This window comes from Mesoplodon bidens (assembly GCF_964165515.1).
Source record: "Mesoplodon bidens genome assembly, chromosome: 1".
NCBI classification, from domain to species: Eukaryota; Metazoa; Chordata; class Mammalia; order Artiodactyla; family Ziphiidae; genus Mesoplodon; species Mesoplodon bidens.
Window position 1 is genome coordinate 213,502,360 of NC_138176.1, and position 27,950 is coordinate 213,530,309.

Below are 27,950 nucleotides of genomic sequence, written 5' to 3' on the forward strand. Positions count from 1 at the left end.
AGTATATCAAAGAGCAGAGAAAGAAAAAGTCACAAGTTTAGGGGAGTTGAGAGTTTGGGGGGATTTGGGTAAGAATGATGTTGAAGGCTCAGCTTCTCTGTACACCAGTGCTGAATCAAATCTCGGAGACAGTTTTGGGTGCAGTGGAAAGGGATAGCTTTATTACTTTTCCAGGCAAAGGGGGACACGGTGGTCTTCTGCCTCGAAAAACAATGTGTCCCAACTTGGAGAGGATAGTGAGAAGTTTTATAGTAATGGCTCAACGAGGGCGTGATCAGCTCGCGGACATTCTCCTGATAGGTTGGTGGTGAGGTAAGTAGGCGTCAGCATCCTCAACCTGCAGGTTCCAGCCGGTCTGGGGTCCACACGCTGTGGGAAGCATATCATCGTTAATCATTAACTTCTCCCACCTGGAAGGGGTTTCAGTATCTGCCAAACAGCTCAAAGATATTGTTGTGTGTATCCTTTGATGGGGAACCAGGACCCTGCCCCCAAGGCTGCACTGCACTATTGTTTCTCTTGACTGTTTCTCCCTGGCCTTGCATTCCCTCCCTTCCTTCATTAACAACTGCTTGAATCTGCTCGTTGGAACTCTGCAAAGGTCGTGGAGGCTGAGTGAAGGCTATTTCCTGTAATCAAAGAAATGGGGGACACAGAAAGGCTTTGTGCCCAGGAGTGCCACAGGGCCCTCTCAGTGTCAAGAAAGAAAGGGTAGAGCATTTAAGGAGGCTGGAGAGTTTGGGAGCAAAGCCGACCTGAGAAACATTTCTGGGGGTTACAAATACGTTGCTCTTAGTGTCTTTCCTGGAGTCACAGGTAAAGGCTGGAATTCCTTTTTCAGAACTGTGAGGAAGAAGACCTGTATAAGCTTAACGACAGGAGGGAATCCTCAGGGTTGGGTCTTTGGATATTCCCATCGCTGTAGGCTGCTGATATGCTGGTTCCTCTAACGGTGAACCAATTATGTTAAGCAGGAAATTTCTCAAGGACAGACATTACATTTCAAGGGAGGTATTGAGAAAGGAAACAGCCTCTCCTGCAAAAAGGCACCCAGCCCCAATCCAAAGTCTGAGCTGCTATTATTTTCTGAAGTAGGGGAATTAGCATTTGATTTCTTTCCTGCTTTGCCTGGGGGGCTTACCAGAATAATAAGGAGGGATAAGGCTGTCTTGAGTAGCTCCAGGTTCATAAATTCTTTAGGGTCACAATTCTCCCACTGCATTAGCTAAATGGAGTTTTATAGTAGTGCTTATCTGTAGCAAGAAACCTACGTCAGAGAAAGCAACTAACGGCCAGGTAAAATGCAGTTAGCTCAGCATATAAAATGTAATTAGCATCCTGTCAACTGTACATCCCGAAGAGCTCTTACAGCTCCCCATCCCTCTCCATCTCCACTCTCTTTGATCTCATCTGCATTGTTGTAGGAGTTTTTAATAGGAACCCGTGCTTCCAGGAGGTGTGTTTTCCTCCACGTGTTTGTGTTCACTCTTGGAACATACTGTATCTCATCAACATCCCTATGGGCTACTCATGTGTTAGATGGTGCAGTGAGGCCCCTCAGACAGTCTCTGCCTCTGCAGGTTACAACCTCGCGGGGACAGAGACCTTAAATGAGAAATAATTCAAATGCTGAGCGTGAGAGGGCTTCCGGGATCTCAATACAGGGGAAGGGAAGGTGGGAGCTCAGAGAAAGGCAGCCTGAGATGCCCAGACGGTCTTTACCCTGAGGCCAGAATGATGAGGAGGAATTCGCCAAGCAGAGGGCCAGCCGAGAGCAGTGGGACAAGAACGTTCCCAGCACCACCCCGGGAGAGACTGAACAGTACCCAGGAGAAAGGAGAGGACCTGCATTTCGGGGCTGAGTTAGCTGGGGGTCAACCCCAGTGAGGAGGTCTGGCCTCAGTCTCAGATCTAGAATAGCCCTGTAACCCAGGGAAAGATTTGGTTTTTTATTCTAAGGGTTGTGGGAAGGCAGTTAAGGTTTTTAACTTGGCAGTGATAAGATTGGCTGTAGAGTGGGGAATTCATTCCAAATGGCAGCTAATCTTTTTTGAGTGCAATCTGATTATGTCACTCTTGTTTTAAAAATGTCAGTGAGTCCTCGGGCTTCCCTGGTGGCGCAGTGGTTGAGAGTCCGCCTGCCGATGTGGGGGACACGGGTTCGTGCCCCGGTCCGGGAGGATCCCACATGCCGCGGAGAGGCTGGGCCCGTGAGCCATGGCCGCTGAACCTGCGCGTCCGGAGCCTGTGCTCCGCAACGGGAGAGGCCACAGCAGTGAGAGGCCCGCGTACCGCAAAAAAAAAAAAAAAAAAAAAAAAAGTTAGTGACTCCTTAATGCCATCAGAATGACATCTAAATTTTCAATGAGGTGTGCAAGGCCCCGCTTGAACTAATCCCTGCTACCTTTCCAGGCTCATCTTAGATTCCCTGCCCCCATCTCTGCTCTCGGCACTCCTGCTCACCCCACACTTCTCCCCTGCTCCAGCCTAGGGCCTTTCATGCCTTCGGGACCTTAACCCAGTAAATCGTTTTCAGCTTTTTACACTGTGATCCATTATGGAGACACGCACACATACACAGAATATAACAGAGAAAAGTTTTATGGAAAAAATGGAAGATACATACTAATATTTTCCCTCCTTTTTTCTTTTCTTCCTTAACAATGTGGGTTAATACCCAGTTAATTTTATGACCCAGGTTCTCCCTCTTCTTTTTTTTTTTTTTTTTTTTTTTTTTTTGCGGTACGTGGGCCTCTCACTGTTGTGGCCTCTCCCGTTGCGGAGCACAGGCTCCAGACGCGCAGGCTCAGCGGTCATGGCTCACGGGCCCAGCCGCTCCGTGGCATGTGGGATCTTCCCGGACTGGGGCACGAACCCGTGCCCCCCGCATCGGCAGGCGGACTCCCAACCACTGCACCACCAGGGAAGCCCTCTCCCTCTTCTTATGGGACTTCACAACCTGTGCTTTCCCTCCTACTCTGTTCCCTGGGCAAGTCCTACTTGACCTTCCCATCTCAACCTAACCAGAAGGGCTCAGAGAATCTTGGCTGACTTAGCACGTCCAGCTCAGGAACTCTTTTCTTAAAAATATTTATTTATTTATCTATTGGCTGCGTCAGGTCTTTGTTGCGGCACAGGGGATCTTCTGTTGTGGCATGCCGGCTCTTTTTTGCGGTGGGCGGGCTTCTCTCTAGTTGTAGCGCATGGGCTCCAGAGCGTGTGTTCTCTGTAGTTGTGGCGCGTGGGCTTAGTTGCCCTGCGGCATGTGGGATCTTAGTTCCCCGACCAGGGATCGAACAGGCATCCGCTGCATGGCAAGATGGATTCTTAACCACTGGACCACCAGGGAAGTCCCCAGGAACTCTTTCTTAGACCCCTCATGGCTCCCTGTCTGCCTGTTCTTCTTTCCTCCTTTCTTTCCCTTCTTTTCTTTCACAAATATTTAATCAAAGCCTACTGGATGCCAGGCACTGTTTTAGGCACAGGGCAGGGCGGCTTCACAAGCTCTGAGCTCAGTAGAGTCCCACATTTGGCTGAATGCCCTGCTGTTTGAAATTCTTAACAATGTTTTATTTTTATTTTTTAATAAGGAGCCCCACATTTTCATTTTGTACTGGCTCTCATAGATTACGTTGCTGTTCCTGCACTGAGGTAATGGGCAAAACAGACCCAAAGCCTTACCTTCATAGAGCTCACATTCTAGTGCTTACTATGTACTGACTTCCTACCTTAGCAGTTGTCACCTGTATAGTATTTGCCTCTTTGCCTATTGCCCCAAATAGATTGTAAGCTCCTTGAGGGCAAATACTACTTCCCGCTATGATCTCCAGCACACATTATACTGCTTGCTACCTTGCATACACGAACAAATTTATGTAGAACAAATTAATGAACATGCATGATGCTCCCAACATTTGTCCCATAATGCATGTTTCTCCTGATCAAGGTTATCCTTGTTATGCCTTTAAAATTTTTTTAAATAATGTTTTTATTTAATCTGGTATATATACAATATAATTTCTATTTCAATTTGCAAAACATCAAGACATTTTACATTCATTTTTTCCCATACTAAGCCTTCGAAATCTAGTGTGTGTGTTTACACATACAGCGTATACTTGATATTCCTTTGATAAGATTTTACTTGTATTAAAGCTCCTTCACTGGCTATTTGCCCATCAACTCTGAAGTGATAGTTTTAGAGGAGTTACAATTGGAAGTACATTAGTGAGTTTCATTTACATTTGTGAGTGTGAAGAATTCACCAAGCAGGTCATGGAAAACAAGGTTATGAATCCAAGGATCATTTTCACAGTGAACAGAGGACCTTTAAAAATGTTATGATTAATGAAAAGGATGAGGGCAGAGAAAGAGCATTCTGCCCTGAGAACTCAAGGAAAACCGAGATGGAAAGCTTGCCTTATGCTTCTGAATGTCCTCTAAACTACAGCTGAGTTATTTTATAAGTTACTTATAATAATACTGGTTCAAACTTGAAGACAGAGGTAGAGGAAGCACAGAATCTGTAAGATGTCATGATCATAAATTGGGCAAATAAAATGCTACTTGAGGAAACCAATTTTAGTCAAAGGACTCCAGTATTTAGGATTTTTTTGTTTGTTTCTATATCTAATTTTTTTTTTAAGCTATTAAGAACTTCTTTTTTTTAATTTTTTATTTTTTTATTAGTTTCTGCTTTATAACAAAGTGAATCAGTCATACATATACTCTATATCTAATTTTAAGAATGGTTTACAGGTTATATTCAGACACTCGAAGTTTTGTATATCTTTAAAACTTTTTTTTTTTTTTTTTTTTTTGCGGTACGCGGGCCTCTCACTGTTGTGGCCTCTCCCATTGCGGAGCACAGGCTCCGGACGCGCAGGCTCAGCAGCCATGGCTCACGGGGCCAGCTGCTCCGCGGTACATGGGATCCTCGCGGACCGGGGCACGAACCCGCGTCCCCTGCATCAGCAGGCGGACTCTCAACCACTGCGCCACTAGGGACGCCCCTAAAACACTTTTAAGGGCTTTCAAGGGTTAGTAAAATACATGGCCTAGCCTTATCTCTTACTTTTTACTGCCATCATGTGGCCATTTCATTTTCTATGTAAAAATCCATTTGCAAAACCTTATTTTCCACCTTTATCACGGATTATGGTTTCAGATTTTATCAGTCCTCAATTAACAGAGGTAAACTACAATACACATATTTAGTAGCATTTTGCTATTTTAAGATGTTCCATCACACTGTAGTATAATATATAATCATTATGGAATTGTAATACCGAGCGAGCGTCCGTGCAATATTTTTCAAAAGGGCTCTCTTCAAACACCTCCTTGTTTCTTTTCATCCCCCCTCCCTGACCTGGCTTTTCGGTGGACGCTTAGGCAGTAGCAGTTTATTGTAGTCTCAAGGACACACTCCCTGGGTTGTCTCTCTCTATTTGAAATGCAGATACATTCTTCTGGAATCTGGGTTTGGATTTCCTTTCTTGGATGTCCCATCTTCTGATCTTCTAGGCTTCTACTAAGTCCCAGTGCCCTGAATCAATTTGCTCAAAGTCATATAGTTTGAGTCAGGATTTAGCAGAAGCAACATATATGTGATAAATATTAATTGCCTTCTGAGTCTCTCATCTCATCTTCCGGGTCTCTGGACCTGATCGTCTTTTCTGCCTCTCTCTGCACAGAGATCCTGTCCCAGCAGCTAACACCACCTTTCTCTTTGAGCCATGAGATTCATTTTCTCCTCCTTTAGGGCATCTCGACTTTCCCTAAAGATCTGGACTCTCTGGCATGAAACCTCTCACTGTAACTTTTTTGTTTATTTCGAACTTTGAATTATACAATTTATCACATAGAGAAGTATGTATTTTATACAAATTAATAATATTTTTAAAATGACTACTTGTGTACCCACCACCCATCTTGAGAAAAAGAACATTCCAGTGCCTCAGAAGTCCCCTGTGTGCCCCTCCTTAATGCTGTCCTCCCCCCAGCCACCAGAGGACACCAGTATCTTGAATTTTGTGTAAGACATCCCCTTGCTTGTCTGTATAGTTTTGTTGCTCTATCAGTCAGGGTTTAATGAGGAAAGCAGAGCCACTGTGAGTGATGTGGGATAAGGGGTTTCTTATAGGAATTACACCTTAGACCTTTCAGTGAAGATCTGCAAAGGGCCAAGGGAGAAATGGAGGGAAAACCATTAAGCAGCCTCCTGAGGCACGGTGGGCTTGGGTAAGCCAGACCTCCAGGAAAATCTAAGGATCCAAGCACATCCTCCAGCCAAGGAGTAGGGCCGTAAAGAGGGAGCTGGAGCCGACTGTGGACGTGATTGCCCCTGCCCCTGCACAGCCACCCCTCTGCGGGACCACTGCCGACTGTCTGCCCTTGGTCCAGCGCCAGCAGCGGGAAAGAAGGGCTGGGGGCTGAGCGGAGGGGAGGAAGTTCAGCTGGGACTGCTTAGCACCTCCGCGCTGTCCACCACTGCATCTGATGGCCCACACCTTTCAAGAAAATGGGCTGCTGTTTCCCTTCTGCCTCCAATAGTTTGCTCAAGTTCCTCAAGTCTAACCTCAAACCATTAAAAAAAAAAGGGAATTCTGAGATTTGTAGTTTCTAGCTTAGTCAAGTTGGCAACAGAATAAACCAGCACTGTCCCCTATGAGTGACTCCTAAGGCAATATGCTGTTTAGTTTATCATCATAGAAGTCATGCCATATATTTTCTATGACTTGCTTCGTCCTTTTTTGTTGTTATTGTGTGAATATCATTTTTTGAGATTCCTTTCTGATGAGTCATTCGCCTTTAACTACTGTATATAGAATTCCAAAGTATGAAAGTATAATTTATTTATCCACTTAAATATCATTAGATATTTATCTCTTTCCTCAGGTTTTGCTCTTCTGAGCAATATTTCTATAAATATTATGTATGTCTCCTCATGACTTTCTCTAGTGTATACACCTAGGAGGTAACTTGCTGGGGTAGAGAATATACCATGTGCAACTTTATTATATTTTGCTAAATTGTTTTCCACAAGGGTTGTGCTCCCACTGATGGTGTGTAACTGTTTCTGATGCCACATATCTCCATTATGAAGACATTTGGCATGTCAGATACTTTAATATTTGCAAAATCAGGGAGGCATAAAACGCCATCTGATTCTGATTTCAATTTTTTCCCCTAATTATGAATGAGTCTGGACATCTTTTTATATATTTATTCATCACAAGTATTTCCTCCTCTCTGAAATGCTTGTTTATGTCTTGTCGTTTTTTTCTTTACAGAGGTTGTTCATGAATTCTAGATACCAATTTTTTATTGGTTATTTCTATTGCAAAAATGCTATTCCAGTTTGTGGCTCGTGACCAGTTTGAGCCACTTCTGCCTTGCTGTTCTATTCCAGTCATCTGTTTACTGATCCTCTCCCATTTCCATGCTGTCTCGCCTTTATATGCTCTTTATAGTGTCTTTTGATGAACAGAAGGCCCACATTTTAGTATAGTCAAATGTGGCCTCTTTTCTCCCTTTATGGTAACTTTGGGTCTTACATAAGGGATCCTTCTTTTCTTCCAGATCATAAGGATATTCTCTGTTGCCTTCTAGAATTGTTTTGCTTTTGCCTTTCACAGTGAAGTCTTTAGTCCTTAATTTTCCAAAGATAATATAATGCATACTCATTTATAACTGAGTTTCAGTATGTCTGTAGGTTTGTTTCTGGCTTCTAGTCTCTTCCATTGGTCTCAACACCTGCAAGGGCAAGTGTCTCCAGCTTGTTTTTTTTTAGCATTGTCTTACTCTTCTTATATAGAAAAGCCACTTTTTTTTTGCATATATTTTAGAATCAAATTGTCAAGTTCCCCCCAAAACTCTGTGGTGATTTTGATGAGAAGTGGGGGACAATTGAAATCTTTACAGACTGCTAATTTGTTCCTACTCAATCTGTTCTTCCTACTCATAAGCTTACGGCTGCAATTTGAAGACTCTCACCCTTCTCAGCTGCTAGTTTTAGCCATGTGTGGTAGAGTTCTTACAAACTGGCTGCAAGTATTCCCTTTGCTGTGTCCATACTCTTTGCAATGTGACTTTGCTGCTTCTCCTTTCAATAGGTACAATCTATTTCTTTACCCTTTGAATATGAGCTGCCCTTGTGACTTGCTTTGCCTAATGCAGTGGGTATGCTATTGTATCAGGTCAGAGCCTAGGTCTCAGTGGGTCCTCACTTTGTCTTAGAATTTTGCTGCTCTCTGTGAACAAGCCTGGGCTAGCCTGCTGGATGGTGAGAGACACATGGTTAGTCACGTCTTTTCTTCATTTGGCAGTCAGCCAATCCCTAGTAGCAAAACTGTCTGGCTGACCTGAAAGTGACCAAAGATGCATGAGAAATTCCAACAGAGACCAGAAGAGCTACCCAACTGAGTCTAGTCTAAATGGTCAACCCATGGAATAATGAGCTGGATAAAATAGTTTTTGCTTTAAGCCAGTGAGTTTTGGGGGTAGATTGTTACTCAGAAATAAACAATGAATACCAAGTGACCAAGTTCTCACCAGTATAATATGAGCGGAAGTGACACCTACATGTTTGGCTTCACTAGCTTTCCCCTTGAAGAGGCTGATAAGGAGGCACCTAGCCTGGACCATGCAGATGTGGACAGGACTCCAGGGCAGCTGATCTCAAAGTGTGGTCTACAGACCCCTGCAAGTCTCCAAGACACTCTTGAGGGTCTGAGAGGTCAAAACGATTTTAATAATAGTATTAAGTTGTAATTTGTCTTTTTCACTACGTTGACATTGACACTGATGGTGCAAAGTCAACAGTGGATAAAGCTGCTGTTACTTTAGCATAGATTTAGGCAGTTCACTGTTCTGGTAGGGCAGGAGAAACAGATCAGAACTGGCTACTTTGAATGACTTTAGGGAAGCTGAGGCTACAGGGATGGCCCCTCATCACCCGGCACCTGGCCCTGGGATTTTTAAGATAAAGGAATATTGCCTCCTGGGATGCACAGATGCTTCACATCTAGGCCAGCACTTGGTGTCGTCAGTGTTTTGGATTTTCATGGGTTCTCAGTAATTTTTAAGTGTATAAAGGGATTCTGAGACAACAGGTTTGAGAACCACTACCCTGGACAGTCCCAAGCATGAAGATGGCAGGAACTTTAGTCCTAAACTAGTTAATCAAGCAAAGTAGCCTCTCCAGTCCAGAAAAGTCAAGCTTCAGTCTTACTTAATTTATTCTATTTTAGGTCTCTCTGTTGCAGACGCTTAGCCTTCAGCTAATTATAACAGTCATATTAGAATGGGACTCTTCATGCTTCAGCTTCAACTGAGGCACAAATATAATAGGTACTGATAGAAAAATTGGGTGTGTGGCAAATCTGTAAATGAAGAGTTTGGTAAGGGAAACCTCTGAGAACCAGTTCCCTGACTTAGTGGATCAAGGACATCGAAAGTATTGAGAGTATGGAGGGAAAGAAGAGTGCGAAAGAAATGTATTTAGAGAGAAGTATTTTCATGGTCTGACGCTGCATCAACTGCCTTTGAAAGAAGGTGGCAGGGGATTTGCCATCCTAATCCAAGCTTAATGAAAGAGGGGGTGCCTGGAAGACTTTGAAATGGGTTCCCTTAAGTTGTGAGACACAGCGGAAGGTGCCTCTCTCCTGTCCGAGAAGCTGGAGGGAACTGTGCCCGGGGGTCTGATTCTTTTCCATAAAGTCTCGAGGGAGAGATACTTTGGTGGGGATCGGCCTGCCTTCAAGACATTGTTGGGTTGGAGGTGCCTGAGTGTCTCCCCAGGTGTGGGGTGAATGGGAGCAATCCAATGGGAGCTCCACATCTGTCCGAAAGGCCTCCTGGTGTGTGGAGGAGTCCTCCGCAGAAGGAGCCTGGAGGTGCGCCTGAGAAAGGAGTCGTGACCCCCCGCCCCCGGAGGAGAAGTGCAGCCTTCTGGGTCAGTTGGACCACAGGAGGGAGGGGCACGATGGTAAAGCACTGAGCAACCCACTGCAGCCCCACCACCAGAGACAGGGGTCCTCTCGGTCGCCCACCGGGACCAGGGAGTATGAGGCTGTCTCATGGCTCATTAGTTCCTTCTTTCCCCTCTCCCTTCATCCCTCCTCGGAACCAACCCCAGAGGGCCAGGAGCCCGTTGCGCTGGCGGCTGGCGGTCCAGCCTGAAGCCAGAGCTGGGTGGGGGGTGGGTGGAGAGCAGGAGCCAGAAGGCCAGTTTGGAGTTTTAATTATTATGTGAGACTGGACATTTAACATTTGTATTGAGACTTTTCTGGTGTGATTTAAACTCACTGTACGTTACTGAAGAGTGAATTAAAAAAGACCTTGGGGCTTCCCTGGTGGCGCAGTGGTTGAGAGTCTGCCTGCCGATGCAGGGGACGCGCGTTCGTGCCCCAGTCCGGGAAGATCCCACATGTCGCGGAGCGGCTGGGCCTGTGAGCCATGGCCGCTGAGCCTGTGCGTCCGGAGCCTGTGCTCCGCAACGGGAGAGGCCACAACAGTGAGAGGCCCGCGTACCGCAAAAAAAAAAAAAAAAAAAAGAAAAAAGGCCTTGAACCCGCTACAGTTTTCCTCCTGGTGTGGAGATTGCTCTAAAGTTGCATTTTAATTATGTCATGTTTCATGCTTGCATTTTCGACATACCCCATATTAAAATAATCTGTCTGCATTTCCACATTTTGATTTTTTCAGGTTTTCTTAAAGAGGGTACATTTATAACAGTAAATAATAGTTAAGAACATTCTCAAAGGAATTGCAGGTTTGTGGGAACGGCAGTGAGATTAGTTTGGAAATGTTGGCTTTGTATTATCTGACCAGTGGACTGATGGATTGGATGATTTTTATATAAAGTCTTATAACAGTGTTGAACAGATAGTAAAGATTGTATAATTTTTAGCTACGATAAGAATATTATTTTGGATTTAAATATCTGATGTAAACCTATTCACTTCTCCATCCTTAGACATGACGGTCATATCCAATGATTTAAAAGAGGAAGCAAAGTAAGCAAACAAAAAAACACCAATTTTCCTAACTGCAATAGAGTATGTTTTCTCATTCTCTTCCCACCTGGATTTGAAGCATTAGAGTATAGATCCTCTGAGACTGTAAATCCTGACTGTATTTCTGAGCGCTACAGATGTCAATCGCTGTTCAGAACACTACTCTGGCAATTAGTAGAGTTTTCTTCCCAGTAAATTATAATCTGGTTCAGTTTATATTAAGTATACTTTAGTGGCAATGACATTATGTAAATTGTAACCTTATTAACTTAATATATTTTGACTGTGGTCATACTGCAAATTAGAGATGATTTAAATGTTTTTAAAATTTTTATTATGCTCTACTTTTGCTGAGTACTAAAACATGCAAAATGCATTTGAAGCACATCAGTGAATAAAAGTGTAGTTATCTTCATTTTGTTTATGTTAGTTGAAGTTTATTTTCTGGAAAACATTTTCCTATTTTGATGGAATTCTTTAAAAACAAATTTAGCAAAAATAAAAGGCAATTCATTCTGATGGAATATCATTTTTATTCGCAAATTTTATGTATAGTAATTTAAAGCACTCAATAATTCTTGAGTAACTATGTAATAAAACAATCCGGAGAGTTGAAGTTCCAAATTTTTTTTTTTTTTTTTTTTTTTTTTTTGCGGTACACGGGCCTCTCACTGCTGTGGCCTCTCCCGTTGCGGAGCACAGGCTCCGGACGCGCAGGCTCAGTGGCCATGGCTCACGGGCCCAGCTGCTCTGTGGCATGTGGGATCTTCCCAGACCGGGGCACGAACCCGTGTGCCCTGCATCGGCAGGCGGACTCTCAACCACTGCGCCACCAGGGAAACCCAAGTTCCAACTCTTAAAAAAAAAAAAAAAAGCTTTTACTTTTGGCTTAATTGGTCCATACTATTTTATAAAATCACCATATACTTATCCATTATTAATCTTCCACTATAAACTATCCATAGGGGAAAAAAGGGTCTTTTCTTTTCTCTTTTGATAAGCAGGTTCCAGGAAGCAGTACAATATTAGGTTAGTTTGTTAAGTCATTCATTTATTTATTCAAAATAGCTTATAAAGTACGGATCATGCGCTAGGTGCTTGTCAAGATACTGGACTTATTAAAAACAACAATGACAAACAAACCACCTTCATGGACTTTATGTTCTTGCAGGGTCAACAGATAAAAACCATGTAAATGAATAAATCAATAATATGATTTCTAGAGAGTGGTAGTGCTATAAAGAAAATAAAATATGGCAATGGGACAGAGGAGAATTCTTCCATTATTAAAGGTCACTATTTTTCTTTTATTTCAGTTGGAAAGACTTATATCTCATATTGTTATCACCTGTCTTGATGTTCAATAATAATTTGATAATGTTTATTGAGCATGCAATTTGCGCTAGGCACTCTGTTAAGCACTTACATGAATTATCTCATTTAATCCTCAACACGCCCTAAAGAGTGGATGTTCTTAGTATCTGCATTTTCTACATGAAGACTGAAAGCTTAGAAAGATTTCTTGTTTTCCTTCAGGTTACATGGATCATAAAAGGCACAGCTGGGATTTAAGTGTAAGTCAACATGACTCTGGAGTCGGGTATCCAACATGGTAGCCACTAGGCACATGTGGCTGTTCAAACTTAAATTAATTAAAATTTAAAATCAGTTTATTAGTCACAGTAGCCACATTTCAAGTGCCCAATAGCCATGTGTGGCTAGTGGCTACCATATTGGATTGCAGAGATATATAATGTAATCCATAATCTTCTGTAATCGCAGAAAGCTGTATTGGGTAACACTGCCTAGAGCCTGGTTCTTAACCATGTGACTATACAGCCTCCATCTCACTATATTTTCCTTAAATATAAGGAAAGGGTCTAAGTTTTAAGACTTTGACTCTCAGAAGAATGATAGAAATATTTCTTTAGGGTTTTGCATTGGTACCAAACATTTATTGAATAAATGCCTCTCATGGGATTTTTCTATACCCCACCTTTCCTTCTCAGTGGGTGGTGTTTTCCTTTCCTTTGGGGAAATCTGAAATTTTGGTATCACTCGACTGTTTAGACATCTGCCTTAGAATGCTCCTCCTGTGTTATGGGTCATGTGCTCCCCAAGCTTTGCTCCCGGACACCCCTTGGTACTACCCAAGGTGCAGCACCGCGTAGTAAACTGATACCCCTTCTCCACTGGAGCCGGGCGTCGAGGAGGACAAGCTCATTTCCCCTAACAACCCTCTTCGCTTGGCATTCTTAAAGCACGACCTGAGACTGGAAATTTCATTTTTTTTCTTTCTATTCCTGGTAAACTTGGAGGTTAGTTAGTTTATATTTAGATATCAGAATTTGAGGCTAAAAAGCCTTCTAAAAACCATCACATCCAATCTCTTTTTTTTAAAAAAAGTTTGTCTTATTATTTACTTATTTATTTTATTTTTATATCAGCTTTCTTGAGGTTTAATTGATACATAAAATTGTAAGATACCTAAAGTGTACCTTGAGGTCATTTGAAATACATGTATATACTATGAAAGTATTCCCCGCATCCAGTGAATTAACACATCCATCCCCATACATATTTATCTTTTTTTTTTTTTGGTGAGAACATTAAGTTTTATTCTCTTAGCAAATTTCAGTTTTACAAGACAGTGTTATCAACCTCAGTCACCCTGCTTTCCATTAGATCTTCAGGCCTTATTCATCTTATAGTTGAGTTTGTACTCTTTTACCAACCTCTCTCTATTTTTCCCTCCTCCCTCCCACCACCAGTCCCTGGCAACTACTCTTCTACTTTCTGTTTTATGAGTTTAACTTATTTATTTATTTTATTTTTTAAATTTAAAAAATGTTTTTTAAAAATTTTCTTATTTTTATTTTTTTGGCTACACGAAAAAAATAAAGGCCTGTGGGATGAGGCTTGTAGGATATTACTCCCTTGACCAGGGATAGAACCCCGGGCCCCCAGCAGTGGAAGCACCGAGTCCCAACCACTGGACTGCCAGGGAATTCCAATTTATTTTAGATTCCACATATAAGTGATACCATGCAATATCTGTCTTTCTCTGTCTGACTTATTTCATTTAGCATAATGTCCTCAAGTTCCATCCATGTTGTCTCAAATGGAAAGATTTCCTCATTTTTTATGGCTGAATAATATTCCATTGCAGATATACACACCACATCTTCTTTATCCATTCATCTGTTGATGGACACTTAGGTTATTTCCATGTCTTGACTATTGTGAATAATGCTGCATTGGAGGTGGGAGTGCAGTGAGATTGGAAATTTCTGTATCAGAGGGTGAAGGCAGAGGGAATTACAAAGTAAAAGAGACAGTTTAGCTCAGTCATACTTTGCCTTGACTCTCAGAAGGAAGGCACCCAACAGGCCAGCACTCCCTGGGCAACCTTAGCTGCCAGAGGCTGGCTCTCCTACCCTCAAAGTGTTTTACTTTTTATCTTTTGGTCATTGCTCCACAAAAACTACCCTTTTTAAAACAAGCTTCTCAGTCTGAAAAATCTGCAATCCACTCCCCGCCATGGCCCCTGCCATTGCAAAATCTCAGGGAAAGCTTACCCTTTGGGGGGAAGGCGGTGAGTGTGGGTGTGGGGAGAGGTGGGTCTGCAGTTCCCTGGTGGGGAACAGCCTAGCAACCTGAGTTTCCTTTTTAACATTCCCAGGGAAACTGCAGGCCTGCTGGTCCCTTTACTGGCCAAACTGTAAAGTCAACAACACCTTTCAAGGACAGACATTAATTTTGTTCTCAGGAACAGTAAAGTTTGAAAGGATATTGAGGGAAGAATATTTGTCCATTAGTGAGAAGCCTGCCCTGATGGGCCCTGCGAGTCCATAACCGACAGAGGGATGCCGAATGGCAACTTTTTTGTCTCTGAGCGATGGGGGCATCAGCAGCAGGGTTTCCTCTGATTGGGGGCTGCGGTGTGGGGAGAGGGAGACTGCTCCAGCCACATAGAAATGAAGGACATGGTCCCCCAGTCCCAGCCTAAAGAGAAGTCAAGCATCAACCATCCACACATGAGATGAGCTCTGTAACAGTCAGGCAGGAGTGCCCTGGGGGTTCAGAAGAAAAGATCTTAATCGTCCCTGGGGTTGTTAGATGGGGAGCTTCAGGGAAAGCTTCACTAGGAAGTGACATTTCAACTCAGTCCTGAAGAAGGAGTACGCCGTTTGCCTGAAAGGCTGAGGGGTGAGTGGGGAGGAAATGGCACCGAGTCATGGAGAAATAGTCTTAGAGAGTTTTCTCAGTTTATTAGATTTTTTTTACCTAAACACATGTCTTCCTTGGCTTTGAACATGATATTAAAAAAGAGAAATATAAAATATCACAGGATAACCCATATGTCACCTACTTTTTTTCATTGATTGCCTCTTTCTCCTTCCGATTTTCAAAAATATGTGTTAAATGTCTAGTATGAACAAAACTACCAAGTACATGGACTGGGGTTAAGGCATCGTTGCTAGGCTTTGCTGCCTACTAACTGTTCAACCTTGAGCAAGGTGTGTCAACTTCCTCACTCTAACACGGGGATCATAATAACATCCACCCGGTAGTGTAGTTTTTTTTTTTTTTTTTTTTTTTTTTTTTTTTTTTTTGCGGTAGGCGAGCCTCTCACTGTTGTGGCCTCTCCCCTTGCAGAGCACAGGCTCCGGATGCGCAGGCCCAGCAGCCATGGCTCACGGGCCTAGCCGCTCTGCGGCATGTGGGATCTTCCCAGACCGGGGCACGAACCCGTGTCCCCTGCATCGGCAGGCGGACTCTCAACCACTGCGCCACCAGGGAAGCCCGGTAGTGTAGTTTTGAGGATTAAATGGGTTAACACATGCAAAGCACTTAGAAGAGGGCCTGGCACATAATAACGACTTTCTGAGGATTCGATTTTATCATCATGACCCAAAAGATTGCACATAGTGGGCTAATATGGAAAATAACAACCTGACTTGCCTAGCGTATAGAATGTGGATGAGTGGGAAGAAAGGGCCTGGGAAGGTAGGAGAGAGCAAGATTGTGGATAGCCTTGAATGCCAGTCTCAGACACGCGGATTTTACAGATTTATTCTTACAGATATTAGGGCACCACTGAAAGTTTTGAGCAGTTAAGAAGCGTGATCAATCTGTCCACAGCTTTAGATAAATTCTCACATTAAAATGTCTACCGTAGGGGCTTCCCTGGTGGCGCAGTGGTTGCGAGTCCGCCTGCCGATGCAGGGGACACGGGTTCGTGCCCCGGTCCGGGAAGATCCCACATGCCGCGGAGCGGCTGGGCCCGTGAGCCATGGCCACTGCGCCTGCGCGTCCAGAGCCTGTGCTCTGCAACGGGAGAGGCCACAACAGTGAGAGGCCACCATACCGCAAAAAAAAAAAAAAAAAAAAAAATGTCTACCATAATTTTACCAACGTCTCCACAAGTTACTCACTGAAGATGCACTTGATGGAAAGGAATCTTGAAGTGTTAATTTATTTGGGGATTTGCGTACGTGAATGGGTTTGTTTATATTCACTTGTTTGGGGAGCTGTTGCTTTTGCAACAAAAGCTGAGGAATCTGTGATGCAGTTTATGTTTGAGAATTGGGCAACTTATAGCTGGTCATTAAGCTGTGTTGTAGACATACCTCCTAGGTCATTGCCTGGAGCGGTGATAAATAGTCAATGTGTTTATTTAAAATATATACATATATATATATTCCACAGATACTTATTTTATTTGCATTTTATGCAAAAAATAAAACAAATAGAAGACTGATCCTTACTGATTTGAAGCTTGTAGTCCATTGGGCAACACAGACAAATAAATTGCACTTTTATAGTCTAGTATGATTAATGCTATACTGTAGGAGCACCTATTGGATACCTGGATTTAGAAAGATGTGAAAACTGAGATCTGATGGATTGCTCAGAATTTTCTAGGTAGAAGGAGGCTATGGCTTTCCTCTGACAGAGGAAACAGACTGTGCAGGGGCCTGGAGGCAAGAGAAAACATGGGGAGGGTTTTACTAATATGTATATATTTGTGGGAATATCATTTATCAATACTAATATTTTCACTTTTATTCCTGAAATTATATTACGGACAGTGTCACAAAGCCAGGCAGGCTGCATAAAGCTAGTGGCTGTGGGTTGCTTACCAATGTATTAGGTTCTTACCTCATCAACCTTTGGTAGGGGAAATACACTTAAGAAATAAATTACCGAAAAGCTAAGGAGGCAGCTTAGTTAATAATCTGAAAACTAAATGAGGAGAGAGGATATCAGTGATGATACATGTCAGGATTTGAATGTGGAAGGAAAGAGCTCAAGCAAAAGACTTATGAGTTGAATCCTCAACCGATTCATGGGCAGAGGATTCTGTATACTATTTATATACACACATATACTGCCAGACACAGTGAATTTCAAACACAGGGTGCCCTAGTGTGTTTGGTTTTATGTTACTAGATTAACCTACTGTTCCCTACTGCTTTATTTTGATGGCTTTGCCTGGCATACAGTAAACACTCAATAAATATTAGCTACCATTATCATTTCATCATTATAAGAATAATATAGGATTCAAAGTAATTTAACAATGGAGCCATGTAGAGGGTGACAGTTGGAAAACACTGCAAATATAGTTGACTCTTGATTCTTTTCTCTCTCTCCCATAGCCATTTTTATTATTCATGGCTATTTCTATACAAAGGGGATACAGAAAGATGTGACTGAATTCTAGTGACAGGTTAGTGTTGGGAGTTGTGCAATTTTGATTCCCTGAACCAATTCCACCCTGACCCTTAAGCAGTGAGTGCTGGTGGATTGCACACCAGGGGATTTTTCAATAAAGCTGTGGATAGGTTCAAGGTGGAGGACCAAAACTATTGTCTATATTGTTAGAATTAGATCCGATTGGCTCAAATATTAAAGCAAGGCTGCTACGCTGATAGGAGCATATTCAGGAAATATATTCAAGGATGAATCAATGTGAAAATGTAAAGCTAGCTACGCATGAGCTTAGGAGTGACTGAGAAAACACCTGGGCCTTGAGCTGTCAGGAAGACTGAAAGATAGAAATAAAACAATCCCCTCACTCTCCTACCCCTAAATTCACCAATACAAACACTACCACCACCACACCCTCTGCAAATAATTTGGACTTTCCAAATTATGGAGAAAGAAAAATTTATGTTTTATTTTCATTTTGTATGAAACCATCATTTAGGCAGGTGTAATGGAGGAAAAAATTTGTAATTAGTCACATATGTTGTATTTAGCATAAACAGATTTTTTTCAAGGAAACTTGCACCATGTTTGTAAAGTAGAAAATTTTAATGGCGTTAATTCCTATTTACTGGGCATTCTAAGTACCAGATATTAAGCAAGAGACACGGGGGATGCTGGGGATGCAGCAGTGAACAACAGACAAGCTGACTTACTGTCTAAAAGAGGAGGTTAAGCACAAGTCAAATAGCCACAGAACTAAATGTCAGAAGGTACCTGTGGGGCTTCCCTGGTGGCGCAGTGGTTGAGAGTCCGCCTGCCAATGTAGGGGACGCAGGTTCGTGCCGCACTCTGGGAGGATCCCACATGCTGCGGAGCGGCTGGGCCCGTGAGCCATGGCCGGTGAGCCTGCGTGTCCGGAGTCTGTGCTCCGCGATGGGAGAGGCCACAGCAGTGAGAGGCTCGTGTACCACAAAAAAAAAAATGTAACTGTGATAAGTGCTACAAATGAGATCATGTAGTGGGCCATTTGACTCTGCTTGGGGCTGGGAGTGTTGGTTCAAGTCAGACCTGAAGGATAAATGATAACTGAATAGTTAGGAAAGGTGGGCTGTGCAGGTGGAGAGTGATCCAGAGGAGAAGGGTGCATGCAAAGACCTTCTGCTGGAAGGGACTGGAATCTGTTCAAGGATCAGGAGCAGGTCTGTGTGGCAGAGCTTGGTGGGGGGGGGGGCGGTGGTGAGCACAGAGCAAGGGGAGGCTACAGAGATAGGAAAAGGGCAGTAATAAAACCCCACGTTGTAAGCTGGTACATCGCTACTTGGGAAAAAGACTATATTTCTCAGCTCTCTTGTGGCTAAATTTGGCCAGGTGGCTAAGTTTTGGCCAAGGGGATGTAAGTAGAAGTACTGACTGCAACTTCTAAGAAGTTTCTTTAAAATGAAAAGACATGTTCTTTCCACCCATTTTGTCCTTCTTATGGATAGAAATTTGGATAAAGGAGCCATTTTGAGACATGAAGTGACCTTGCGATAGTAGTCCCATGTGTAGCAGAGCAACAAGATGGAAGGAACCTGGGTCCCTAACACTTTTGAGTGTCATACTAGACTCAGCTTGATTATCTAGACTTCTTGGAGAGAGAAATAAAAATATCCTTTTCTCTTGTGTAAGTCACTGTTATTCAGTTTTTTCCTGTTATTCACAGATGATCTAATCCTAAAGATAACTACAGGGTTTCAGAAGTCTAGAACTGGCATAGCTAAATCCATAGAGTTCTTCAATTTTAGTGTACTCTACTGCCACTCATTTCTCTGTGAATAGTTAGAGAGGGAAGAGATTTCTAGCTAACAGGAAATTCATCTGGTTGGTTGCCCTTGGCTTTATTTTAGCACAACTGTGAAGCAACTGAAGCATCTCACCAGGGTAAGATCCTTAGAAAATATTTAGGCAAAGTGCGAAAACCGAACCATGGTGTGATGACGTTTAAAAATATTTCACATAATTGATGTATGTCTTTCCGTTAAGTGAAGCCTCCTTTCTTGAGAAGGAAACACGATATTTTGGAGCAGTGGATGTCAATCAAAGGGGAGACAGAACCGGAAGAAAGGATAGAAAGTTCCATGCCCTTTGCTAAGTGTAGATAGATCCTGGTGAACTACTGACTGTACTTTAAAAGGTAGAAATCCCTGGACAAAACATATGCTACACAGCATAATTTCATGTTCTCTAGGCTATACCAACTTGAGGCAGTGTTTTTCAGATTTTTCTGTAAGCCATGGAACACTTTATTATTATTATTATTATTTTATTGAATTATAGTTGATTTACAATGATTCAGGTATACAGCAAAGTTATACATATATATGTATATTCAGTTATACATATATATGTATATTCTTTTTCAGATTCTTTTCCATTATAGTTTATTACAAGCTATTGAATATAGTTTCCTGTGCTATACAGTAGGACCTTGTTGTTTACCTATTTATCTATAGTAGTTTGTATCTGTTAATCCCTAACTCCCAATTTATCCCTCCCCTTTCCCCCTTTGGTAACCTTGTTTGTTTTCCATGTCTGTGAATCTGTTTCTATTTTGTAAATAAGTTCACTTGTATCATTTCCTTAGACTCCAGATATAAGTGGTATCCTATGATATTTGTCTTTCTCTTACTTCACTTAGTCTGATAATCTCCAGGTCCACCCATGTTGCTGCAGATGGCCTTATTTCATTCTTTTTTTAATGGCTGAGTAATATTCCATTGTATATATGGACCACATCTTCTTTATCCAGTCATTTGTGGAACACTTTATTAAATAAAAGCTTACTTGGAAGTCATATGTATATCAAGCTGGCCTCACACAGCTGTTCTGATTGGCAGGGACATCAGGGATATAGAATCCTTCCTGAATCCCCTGCAAATCTCCCTCCAGTAGTGACTCCAAGAGGGGTTTTAACAGAACACCTTAGGACTCCAAGGAACGATGTTTGAAGAGCAATTTTGGGGAAAAAGTGGCACAGTAACTGTTACAAAATAGCATTTTTCTGGCTCCACCGGACTTTCTCTGGAAAAAGTCCAGCCCCATTCTGATTCTTTCTAATTTTTTCTAGGCATTTCTGAATGTTATCAGCTAAAATGTCACCTCCTCAAAGAGGCCTTCCCTGATTACACAGTCTGGTAAAGAATAGCACCCCTCAATCACTCTTTACCACATCACCATGTTTGACATTTATCTGTAGGGCTTTTCACTCTCACAAATTTTCTTGTTTCATTCACCAGTGTATTATCTCTTTCTTCCTTGTAAGATAAACTCTGTGAGAGCGATGTCTGTCTTCTTTACTGCTATTATATATTCCCAGTACCTGGCATGGTGTTTGGCATAGCGAATGTGCTCAGTAAATATATTTTTTGCAAATGTATTAATTCCTGGAATTGCGTTTAAAAATTACCGCAAATTGGGTGGCTTAAGGAAGCAGAAATGTATTCTTTCACAGTTCCGGAGGCCACAAGTCTGAAATAAAACGTTTGCAGAGTTGTGCTCCCTCAGAAGGGTCTGGGGGAGGATCCTTCCTTACCTCCTGCAGCCTCTGGCAACCCTAGGCATTCCTTGCCTCGTGGTTGCATAACTCCAGTCTCTGTCTCTGTCTTCACACGGTCTTCTACTCTCTCTCTGTGTTTTTCCTGGGTCTCTTATAAGGACACTTGTCGTTGGATTTAGGGCCTACTCAGATAATCCAGGATGATCTCATTTTAAGATCTTTAATTTAATTACACCTGCAAAGACCTTTTCCCAAATAAGGTCACGTTCACAGGTTCAGGGGGTTGGACACGGACAAGTATTTTGCGGGCCACCATTCGACCCACTTCAAGTGCACTTGAAAGAGGCGTGAATGAACAAATTAACTAGCCCTGTGGCTGCCTGTGTTGTCTGCCATTTTCCTCTTCTGCTCTGGCTGTCTGGGATCATGTTTCCTGTCACCGTTGATGCCCAAAGTGACAGTTCTAACTCCAGTGATTAGGTCAGGGATGTCGGCAGGGCAGCCAGAGACACTAAGGTTACACGTTTCTAAAGACATGGCCCTTAGCGGCTGTGCCCAGGCTGCTGTCTCCAGGCGCCGCTGAAGATGTGGTGACTTGTCTCCTAGCAGATGTCACACCTGGTGACTCTTTATCTCCTGTAACTGCTGTGGGAGGAGTTACTTTGGGGCCTCTTTGTTGCTTCATTCCATATATACAATGGAATATTACTCAGCCATAGGAAGGAACGAAACTGGGTCATTTGTAGAGATCGTGGATGGATCTAGAGACTGTCATACAGAGTGAAGTAAGTCAGAAAGAGAAAAACAAATATCGTATATTAACGCATATATGTGGAACCTAGAAAAATGGTACAGATGAACCGGTATGCAGGGCAGAAGGTGAGACACAGATGTAGAGAACAAACGTATGGACACCAAGGCGGGGACAGCCGCGGGGTAGGGGGTGGTGGTGGGATGAATTGGGCTATTGGGATTGACATATATACACTAATATGTATAAAATGGATAACTAATAAGAACCTGCTGTATAAAAAATAAATAAAATAAAATTCAAAAATTCAAAAAAGTAAGTAAATAAAATCACCCCTCCCACCCCTCTTTGAAACAAGCTTGTATTTATTTCCCCAGTCTTTCCCCAAAAGGAGAAGTTCCTACCCAGGAGTGTCTTGGTACTTCGTGTAAATAAATCCCTGTTGGTCCATCTTTGTTCTCCAGACACCCCTGGAGTGTAGGTTGAATCATTTATTATTTATTCCCCAGCATTATAAAGCTTTACTGCTTATTTGCACCAGAGCTAGAGGAATAAAGATTCAGGAAGCAGAAATGCACGAGCTACAGCAGTTTGTTTACGAGCAGGACAGCTAGACCTTTGTCTGTTTCTTCCCCGGTGTCTGCGGGAACGTCTCTAAGGAGGGGCCTGGCCTGCGGTCCCAGCGATGCGGTCGCTCTGCTCTGCTGGCTTCCTTCATGCCGCACCTGCTTTCCTGGCTGAGGATAACAAAGAATGGCTTAGATCTCACTCCCGATTCGAAGCCACCTTTTCTGACGCCCACGCCACATAGCACTCCAATGTCTAAACCTAAGGCCTGTTCAGGAGGTTGCAAAGCGGTTGCTTTCTCACCACTAATTTCCCAGGAAAAAACCCCATCACTGGGAAGAGAAGACAAATACAACTGAAGCTCAGGTATTTTCCCCAAGGCCACAAGGTTTTTTTTTTAACGGAGAAACCTATGACTCCTGATGACCACTGGGGGTCCCCAGCGGGCTTTTCCAAGGCACCAGAGGCACCTCATGCCTCACCCCTCCCGTCCCTTCCCACGGATGCCCGAACGCCCGGCGGCAAAAACAACGTTAAGCGGTGACGTCAGCCAGCCGGGGAGCCGCGCTGCGGTTGTGTCCATAGGTCCAGCTAAGCCTCCGAGGACTGGGGCCTTGTGCTTTCCCTGCCAGCCCAGTTTTCAGCTTAAATCATTGCCCTAATGTTATTTTAACGTGCTTTGGGGCCCTGGTGGGTAGAGGGGGTGGCAGGTGAACAGCGTTTAATTTGCTTTGGAGTTTGGAATGTGCCTGACACTTCTTGAATACTTGGGGGAATGAGAAAGAGTCCATAATCCTTGCCGTGACAAGCAACTTCGGGCTCCTTTTTTTTTCATGGCAAAGTTAAATTTTTGCTAGGGGAGAAGAAAAAAGCAAATATTTATGAAATGTCTAACACGTATCATGCAGTTTACATTCATTATATTAGTTCATCTTCAAAATAACCTTATGAGGTTGGGGTTCTTGTTCCAAATGTACGGATTAGGGAGGAAACATTCAGAGAGATTAACTTGTCTACTGTTTTACTGCTGATCAGTGACCTAGTAGAGCCTTCCTCCTGGTCCATTTGGATGCACAGTGTGGGCTATGCTCTTTGTACCATATCCCTCAGCCTTCTGGTTTTACTGGGAGGGCTTTTGCAAAGGCCTCTATTCAGAGTTCTACCTGAAGCCTTCAAAGTACATAACCAAATCCAAAAGGTGAAGTAGCACTTTTTTGGATAATAAAATTCAAGTCTAAATTTAATCAAGCAAATGCTGATGAAGTACTGTTTATCCACCGGGTGTTATGTCTGCTGCGGGTTCAGTTGAGGGCCTCCTGTGCTACATCAGGATAAGAAAAAAAGCCCTACTCTTGGGGGAAATGTGTTATTTTGACCGGAATGACATAGATTGGCTGTGTCTGCATGAAATCAGTAAAGGGAAGAGGACAATGATCTGATGAATTGCTGCAGAAGAGAAACACATGATTCTTTAGTACACCATCAAACGAAGGGTAGCTTGACAAATAAGGAAGAATGAGCAGCCTCAGAGCACCGAGAAAAGTGCCAGTCGATAACTCAGAAAATTTAGCAACAGGGAAAAAACATAAGGGTCTCTTTTAATCAGCTCTGTCACAGGGCCCAGCCCAGGGCCTGCTGAAATGCGGACCCAGTGTTCAATGATGCTTCTAAAAGTGTTGATGGGCCCACAGTGTGCGTCCACACTCCTCCCTTCAGCAGACGTCACACTCATGTGTACTCCATGCAGCCTGCCCTCCAAAGGAAAGCTTAAAATGAGAAACCAAACCTAAACACTTCAAACACCACAGCACCCTCCTTCTCAGATTCCTCCCAAGTTATTTGCAGAGGAATGTAGTTGGCTACTAATAGCCACCCAGCGCTTATATATTTACAGGAAATATGCCTCATCCCCAAGTATTACACTCGCTACATCCTCTCGTTTTATAATGCAGAAATCCCAAAGATTTGTGGAGGTGAAATGACTCCAAAGTCCGTCAGATGAGGCATCTTAAAGGGCCCATCTCTTCTGGAATTTGAAGGAGCTGAACTAGAGCAGGAAGCGCTGGTGGCCAAAATACATGCTATATAATTTTTAGTCACTTGCACATGATTGAAAACTGAATCATTGTCGTCTTAAGAGAAAACGGTCATGATGAAATTTATTTGTGCTTATGCTACCATCTCCCCACCAAAGGCCTTAAAACTAACTTTCAATTGTGTCTACACGGACTTCCCTGGCGGTCCAGTGGTTAAGACTCTGCGCTTCCACTGCAGGGGGCGCGGGTTTGATCACTGTTCGGGGAACTAAGATCCCGTACCCTGCAAGGTGCGGCCAAAAAAAAAAAAATACTGCCTATAAAATAGATAAGCTAGTAGAAGTCTTTGTAGAAACATTGGTGCCTCCTTTCTGAAAGAAAACAAAGTGCAGAAAGGAAAAAGAAGATCGGGAGAGGAAAATTCAAAGTCAGGGTCTTAATTTCATCTGGGCTCATGGGTGATAGGAAGTGAGCATTTGGTAAATAAGATGCTTGGAAATTCAGAATCTTAAAAATAATAATTAGGGTTGACATATATACACTACTGTGTGTAAAATAGATAGCTAGTGGAAACCTGCTATAATGCACAGGAAGCTCAGCTAGGTGCTCTGTGATGACCTAGATGGGTAGAATGGGGGGGGGTAGGAGGGAGGGGATATAGGTATACATACAGCTGATTCACTTCAGTGTACAGAAGCAACTAAAGCAACAACATAAAGCAATTAAACTCCAATAAAAAATAAATATAAAGCAATTAAAAAAATAAAACATGACAAAAATTTTAAAAAGTAACAGTATCAATCTTTTCAATTTATAAAAGGGGAATAGCAGTAAAACATTCACCAGTTATTGGGTGCTTACTATGTGTCAGGCACTGATCTGACCTAAACGCTAAAATAACAATTTCTCTTAATCCTTAGAAGTATTAACCCCATGAGTTTGTGGAACAAATTTAGAGCAGTCAAGTGTCTTTGCCTATCATCTGACAGCCAGCAAGGTTTGATGGTTCCTTGAGCTGTTGGGAAGATTTGCTAACCCAGGTGGTCTCACTGTGCTTTTTCATTAGGGTACACGGTTATGTTAAATAAAGGTGACCTTGGCCTAGTGTTGACAAAAATAACAGCTACAATTTATTGAAAGTCTACTGTGAATCAGTCTCTTCACATATATCATCTGTTAATTTTCACCAAAATATCTGCCAGAAAGGTTCTATCTTTTCCTTTTCACAGAGGGGGAAACTGAGGCTTATACTGCTAGAAAGTGCTGGAACCAGGAGTCAAACCTAGCTTTGTCTGGCCTCAAAACCTTTTCCTTCCACGTTCCAAGGCCAAGTTCCTCATGAGAATCATCCTGAACACTGACCTGCTTGCACGGGACAAACTCCCCCTGGTGGAAGTGAGAGGTACACCATCAATGCCGTTGTATGAAACCGAAGCCTTCTTCCTGGTTTCAAGAGAGAGCCCTCAGTCCTACTTCTATTTTTTTTGGTCATCTTCCGATCCTTAGCCAGAGACCCTAAATTTGCATCTTCTATTTGGGACGCACTCTGTTTTTCTGTTTTGCTCATTATTAATAAAAATAGCTGACAAAACAAACAGTAGGACAACCCACAAAATACGAATGAACAACACATCCTCACAGCCTTTCCTTTTTTTGTTTTGTTTTGCTTCCCATTTTAGACACACTGGGTGGTTGACAAAATCTACCAGAATATATCTTACTTGTTTTCAGGATCTGTCAGAAAATTGTTATGTTGTCTTGGATCTTGAGCCTGCTTCTTAGCCCACACCCTTGTTTGGCATGAGGTGAGCCCAGGAATAAGAGAATAAACAGTTGCTTGTACGATATTTCCATAGAGAGGAAGTTTTTATATGTCACCCGAATGGAGAAGCTCTCCTCCTTAATCCACGATGACTGAGGGTACCAACGCTCTCCCCTCAGCTCTGCAGCCACAAGCTTGCCTTCTCTCACTGCCTTTAGCACCCTGCTTCTTCCCTTTACATATGAGTTTATTTATTTAGTGTTTACCTCACCCATGACACAGTAAACTTTTTTTTTTTTGCGATACACGGGCCTCTCACTATTGTGGCCTCTTCCGTTGCGGAGCACAGGCTCCGGACGCGCAGGCTCAGTGGCCATGGCTCACGGGCCCAGCCGCTCCGCGGCATGTGGGATCCTCCAGGACCAGGGCACGAACCCGTGTCCCCTGCATCGGCAGGCGGACTCTCAACCACTGCGCCACCAGGGAAGCCCCACAGTAAACTTTATGATAATGGGAACCAAGTTTCCTGTTTTAATTCTTTCTTAGCAATAATTGGTTTTCAGTCAAAAGTAGTGGGGAAAATATTAAGAAGATAAATAAGTTGGGTATGAGTTCAAGGACCTGACAAGGAATTTGGACTTTATCTTATAGTCTGGTGGTTCTCAACTTCGGCCCCTACACTAGCACGTAAAGGATGTGATCCACTCCTACCAGTAATTCTTATTTTCTCTCTTTTTTTTTTTTTTTTTGCGATACGCGGGCCTGTCACTATTGTGGCCTCTCCCGTTGTGGAGCACAGGCTCCGGACGCGCAGGCTCAGCGGCCAGGGCTCACGGGTCCAGCTGCTCCGCGGCATGTGGGATCTTCTCGGACCGGGGCATGAACCCGTGTCCCCTGCATCGGCGGACTCTCAACCACTGCGCCAACAAGGAAGCCCCTTATTCTCTTCTTGAGTGCATGTGGGTGGGCTAAGGAGGCAAGCAGAGAACAGTCATGTAGTTAGAATCTCCCAAGGGAGGCATTTGGGGAAAACAATCTCTTAGCGAATAGCGAAAACCATTTTCCCAGCCACCACCAGAGGCAGTGAAGAGAGCGAAGAGTCAATGAAATATCTGAATGGGAGCAGGGAAAGATGAAGAAGCATTTTTGGAATGACATTGTTTAAGTGTCCTGGGTCGGCGTGGGCATGAAATCAGAGACAGAAGGCAATGATAGTCAGCTTGTTTTAATGCTATACAAATCTGGGCTATATTGTGGATAGAGGCCTAAAGAGGAAGGGTGAAAGTGAGAAATACTTTGAAGGAAGAACTGATAGGAGGAAGAAAGAAAAAGCTACCACTACACTTAGAGAATCTGACCTTCACTGATTGAGGAAGAGTGATTCTAGTAACAGAAGTAGGGTAGGAGAACGAAGATGCTCATTTAAGGCAAAGAAATGATGAGTTTTCACTTACCTTCCTAAGTTGGCATCAGTTAGCATTAACTATTGTTTCATTTTCATTTCTGCAAATAGTTTTGGAATCAAGGATTCCCCCTTACAAATATTTAGTTTTGGGGGTGTTTA

General features: G+C 43.0%; 1 protein-coding gene across 2 annotated transcripts in view; it reads left to right on the forward strand.

The window, feature by feature from the left end:
• Nucleotides 1–27,950, forward strand: part of DAPP1 (dual adaptor of phosphotyrosine and 3-phosphoinositides 1) — a 505,976-nt gene that overhangs the window by 202,551 nt on the left and 275,475 nt on the right. Inside the window, exon 10 of one of the 2 annotated variants that reach the window (XR_014015094.1) lies at nucleotides 27,080–27,091. The exons of the other annotated variant lie outside the window; for it this stretch is intronic. The gene's annotated coding sequence lies outside the window, so the exon portion shown is untranslated. Of the gene's footprint in view, nucleotides 1–27,079; nucleotides 27,092–27,950 lie in introns of those variants that run through there. 2 annotated transcript variants of the gene reach the window in all.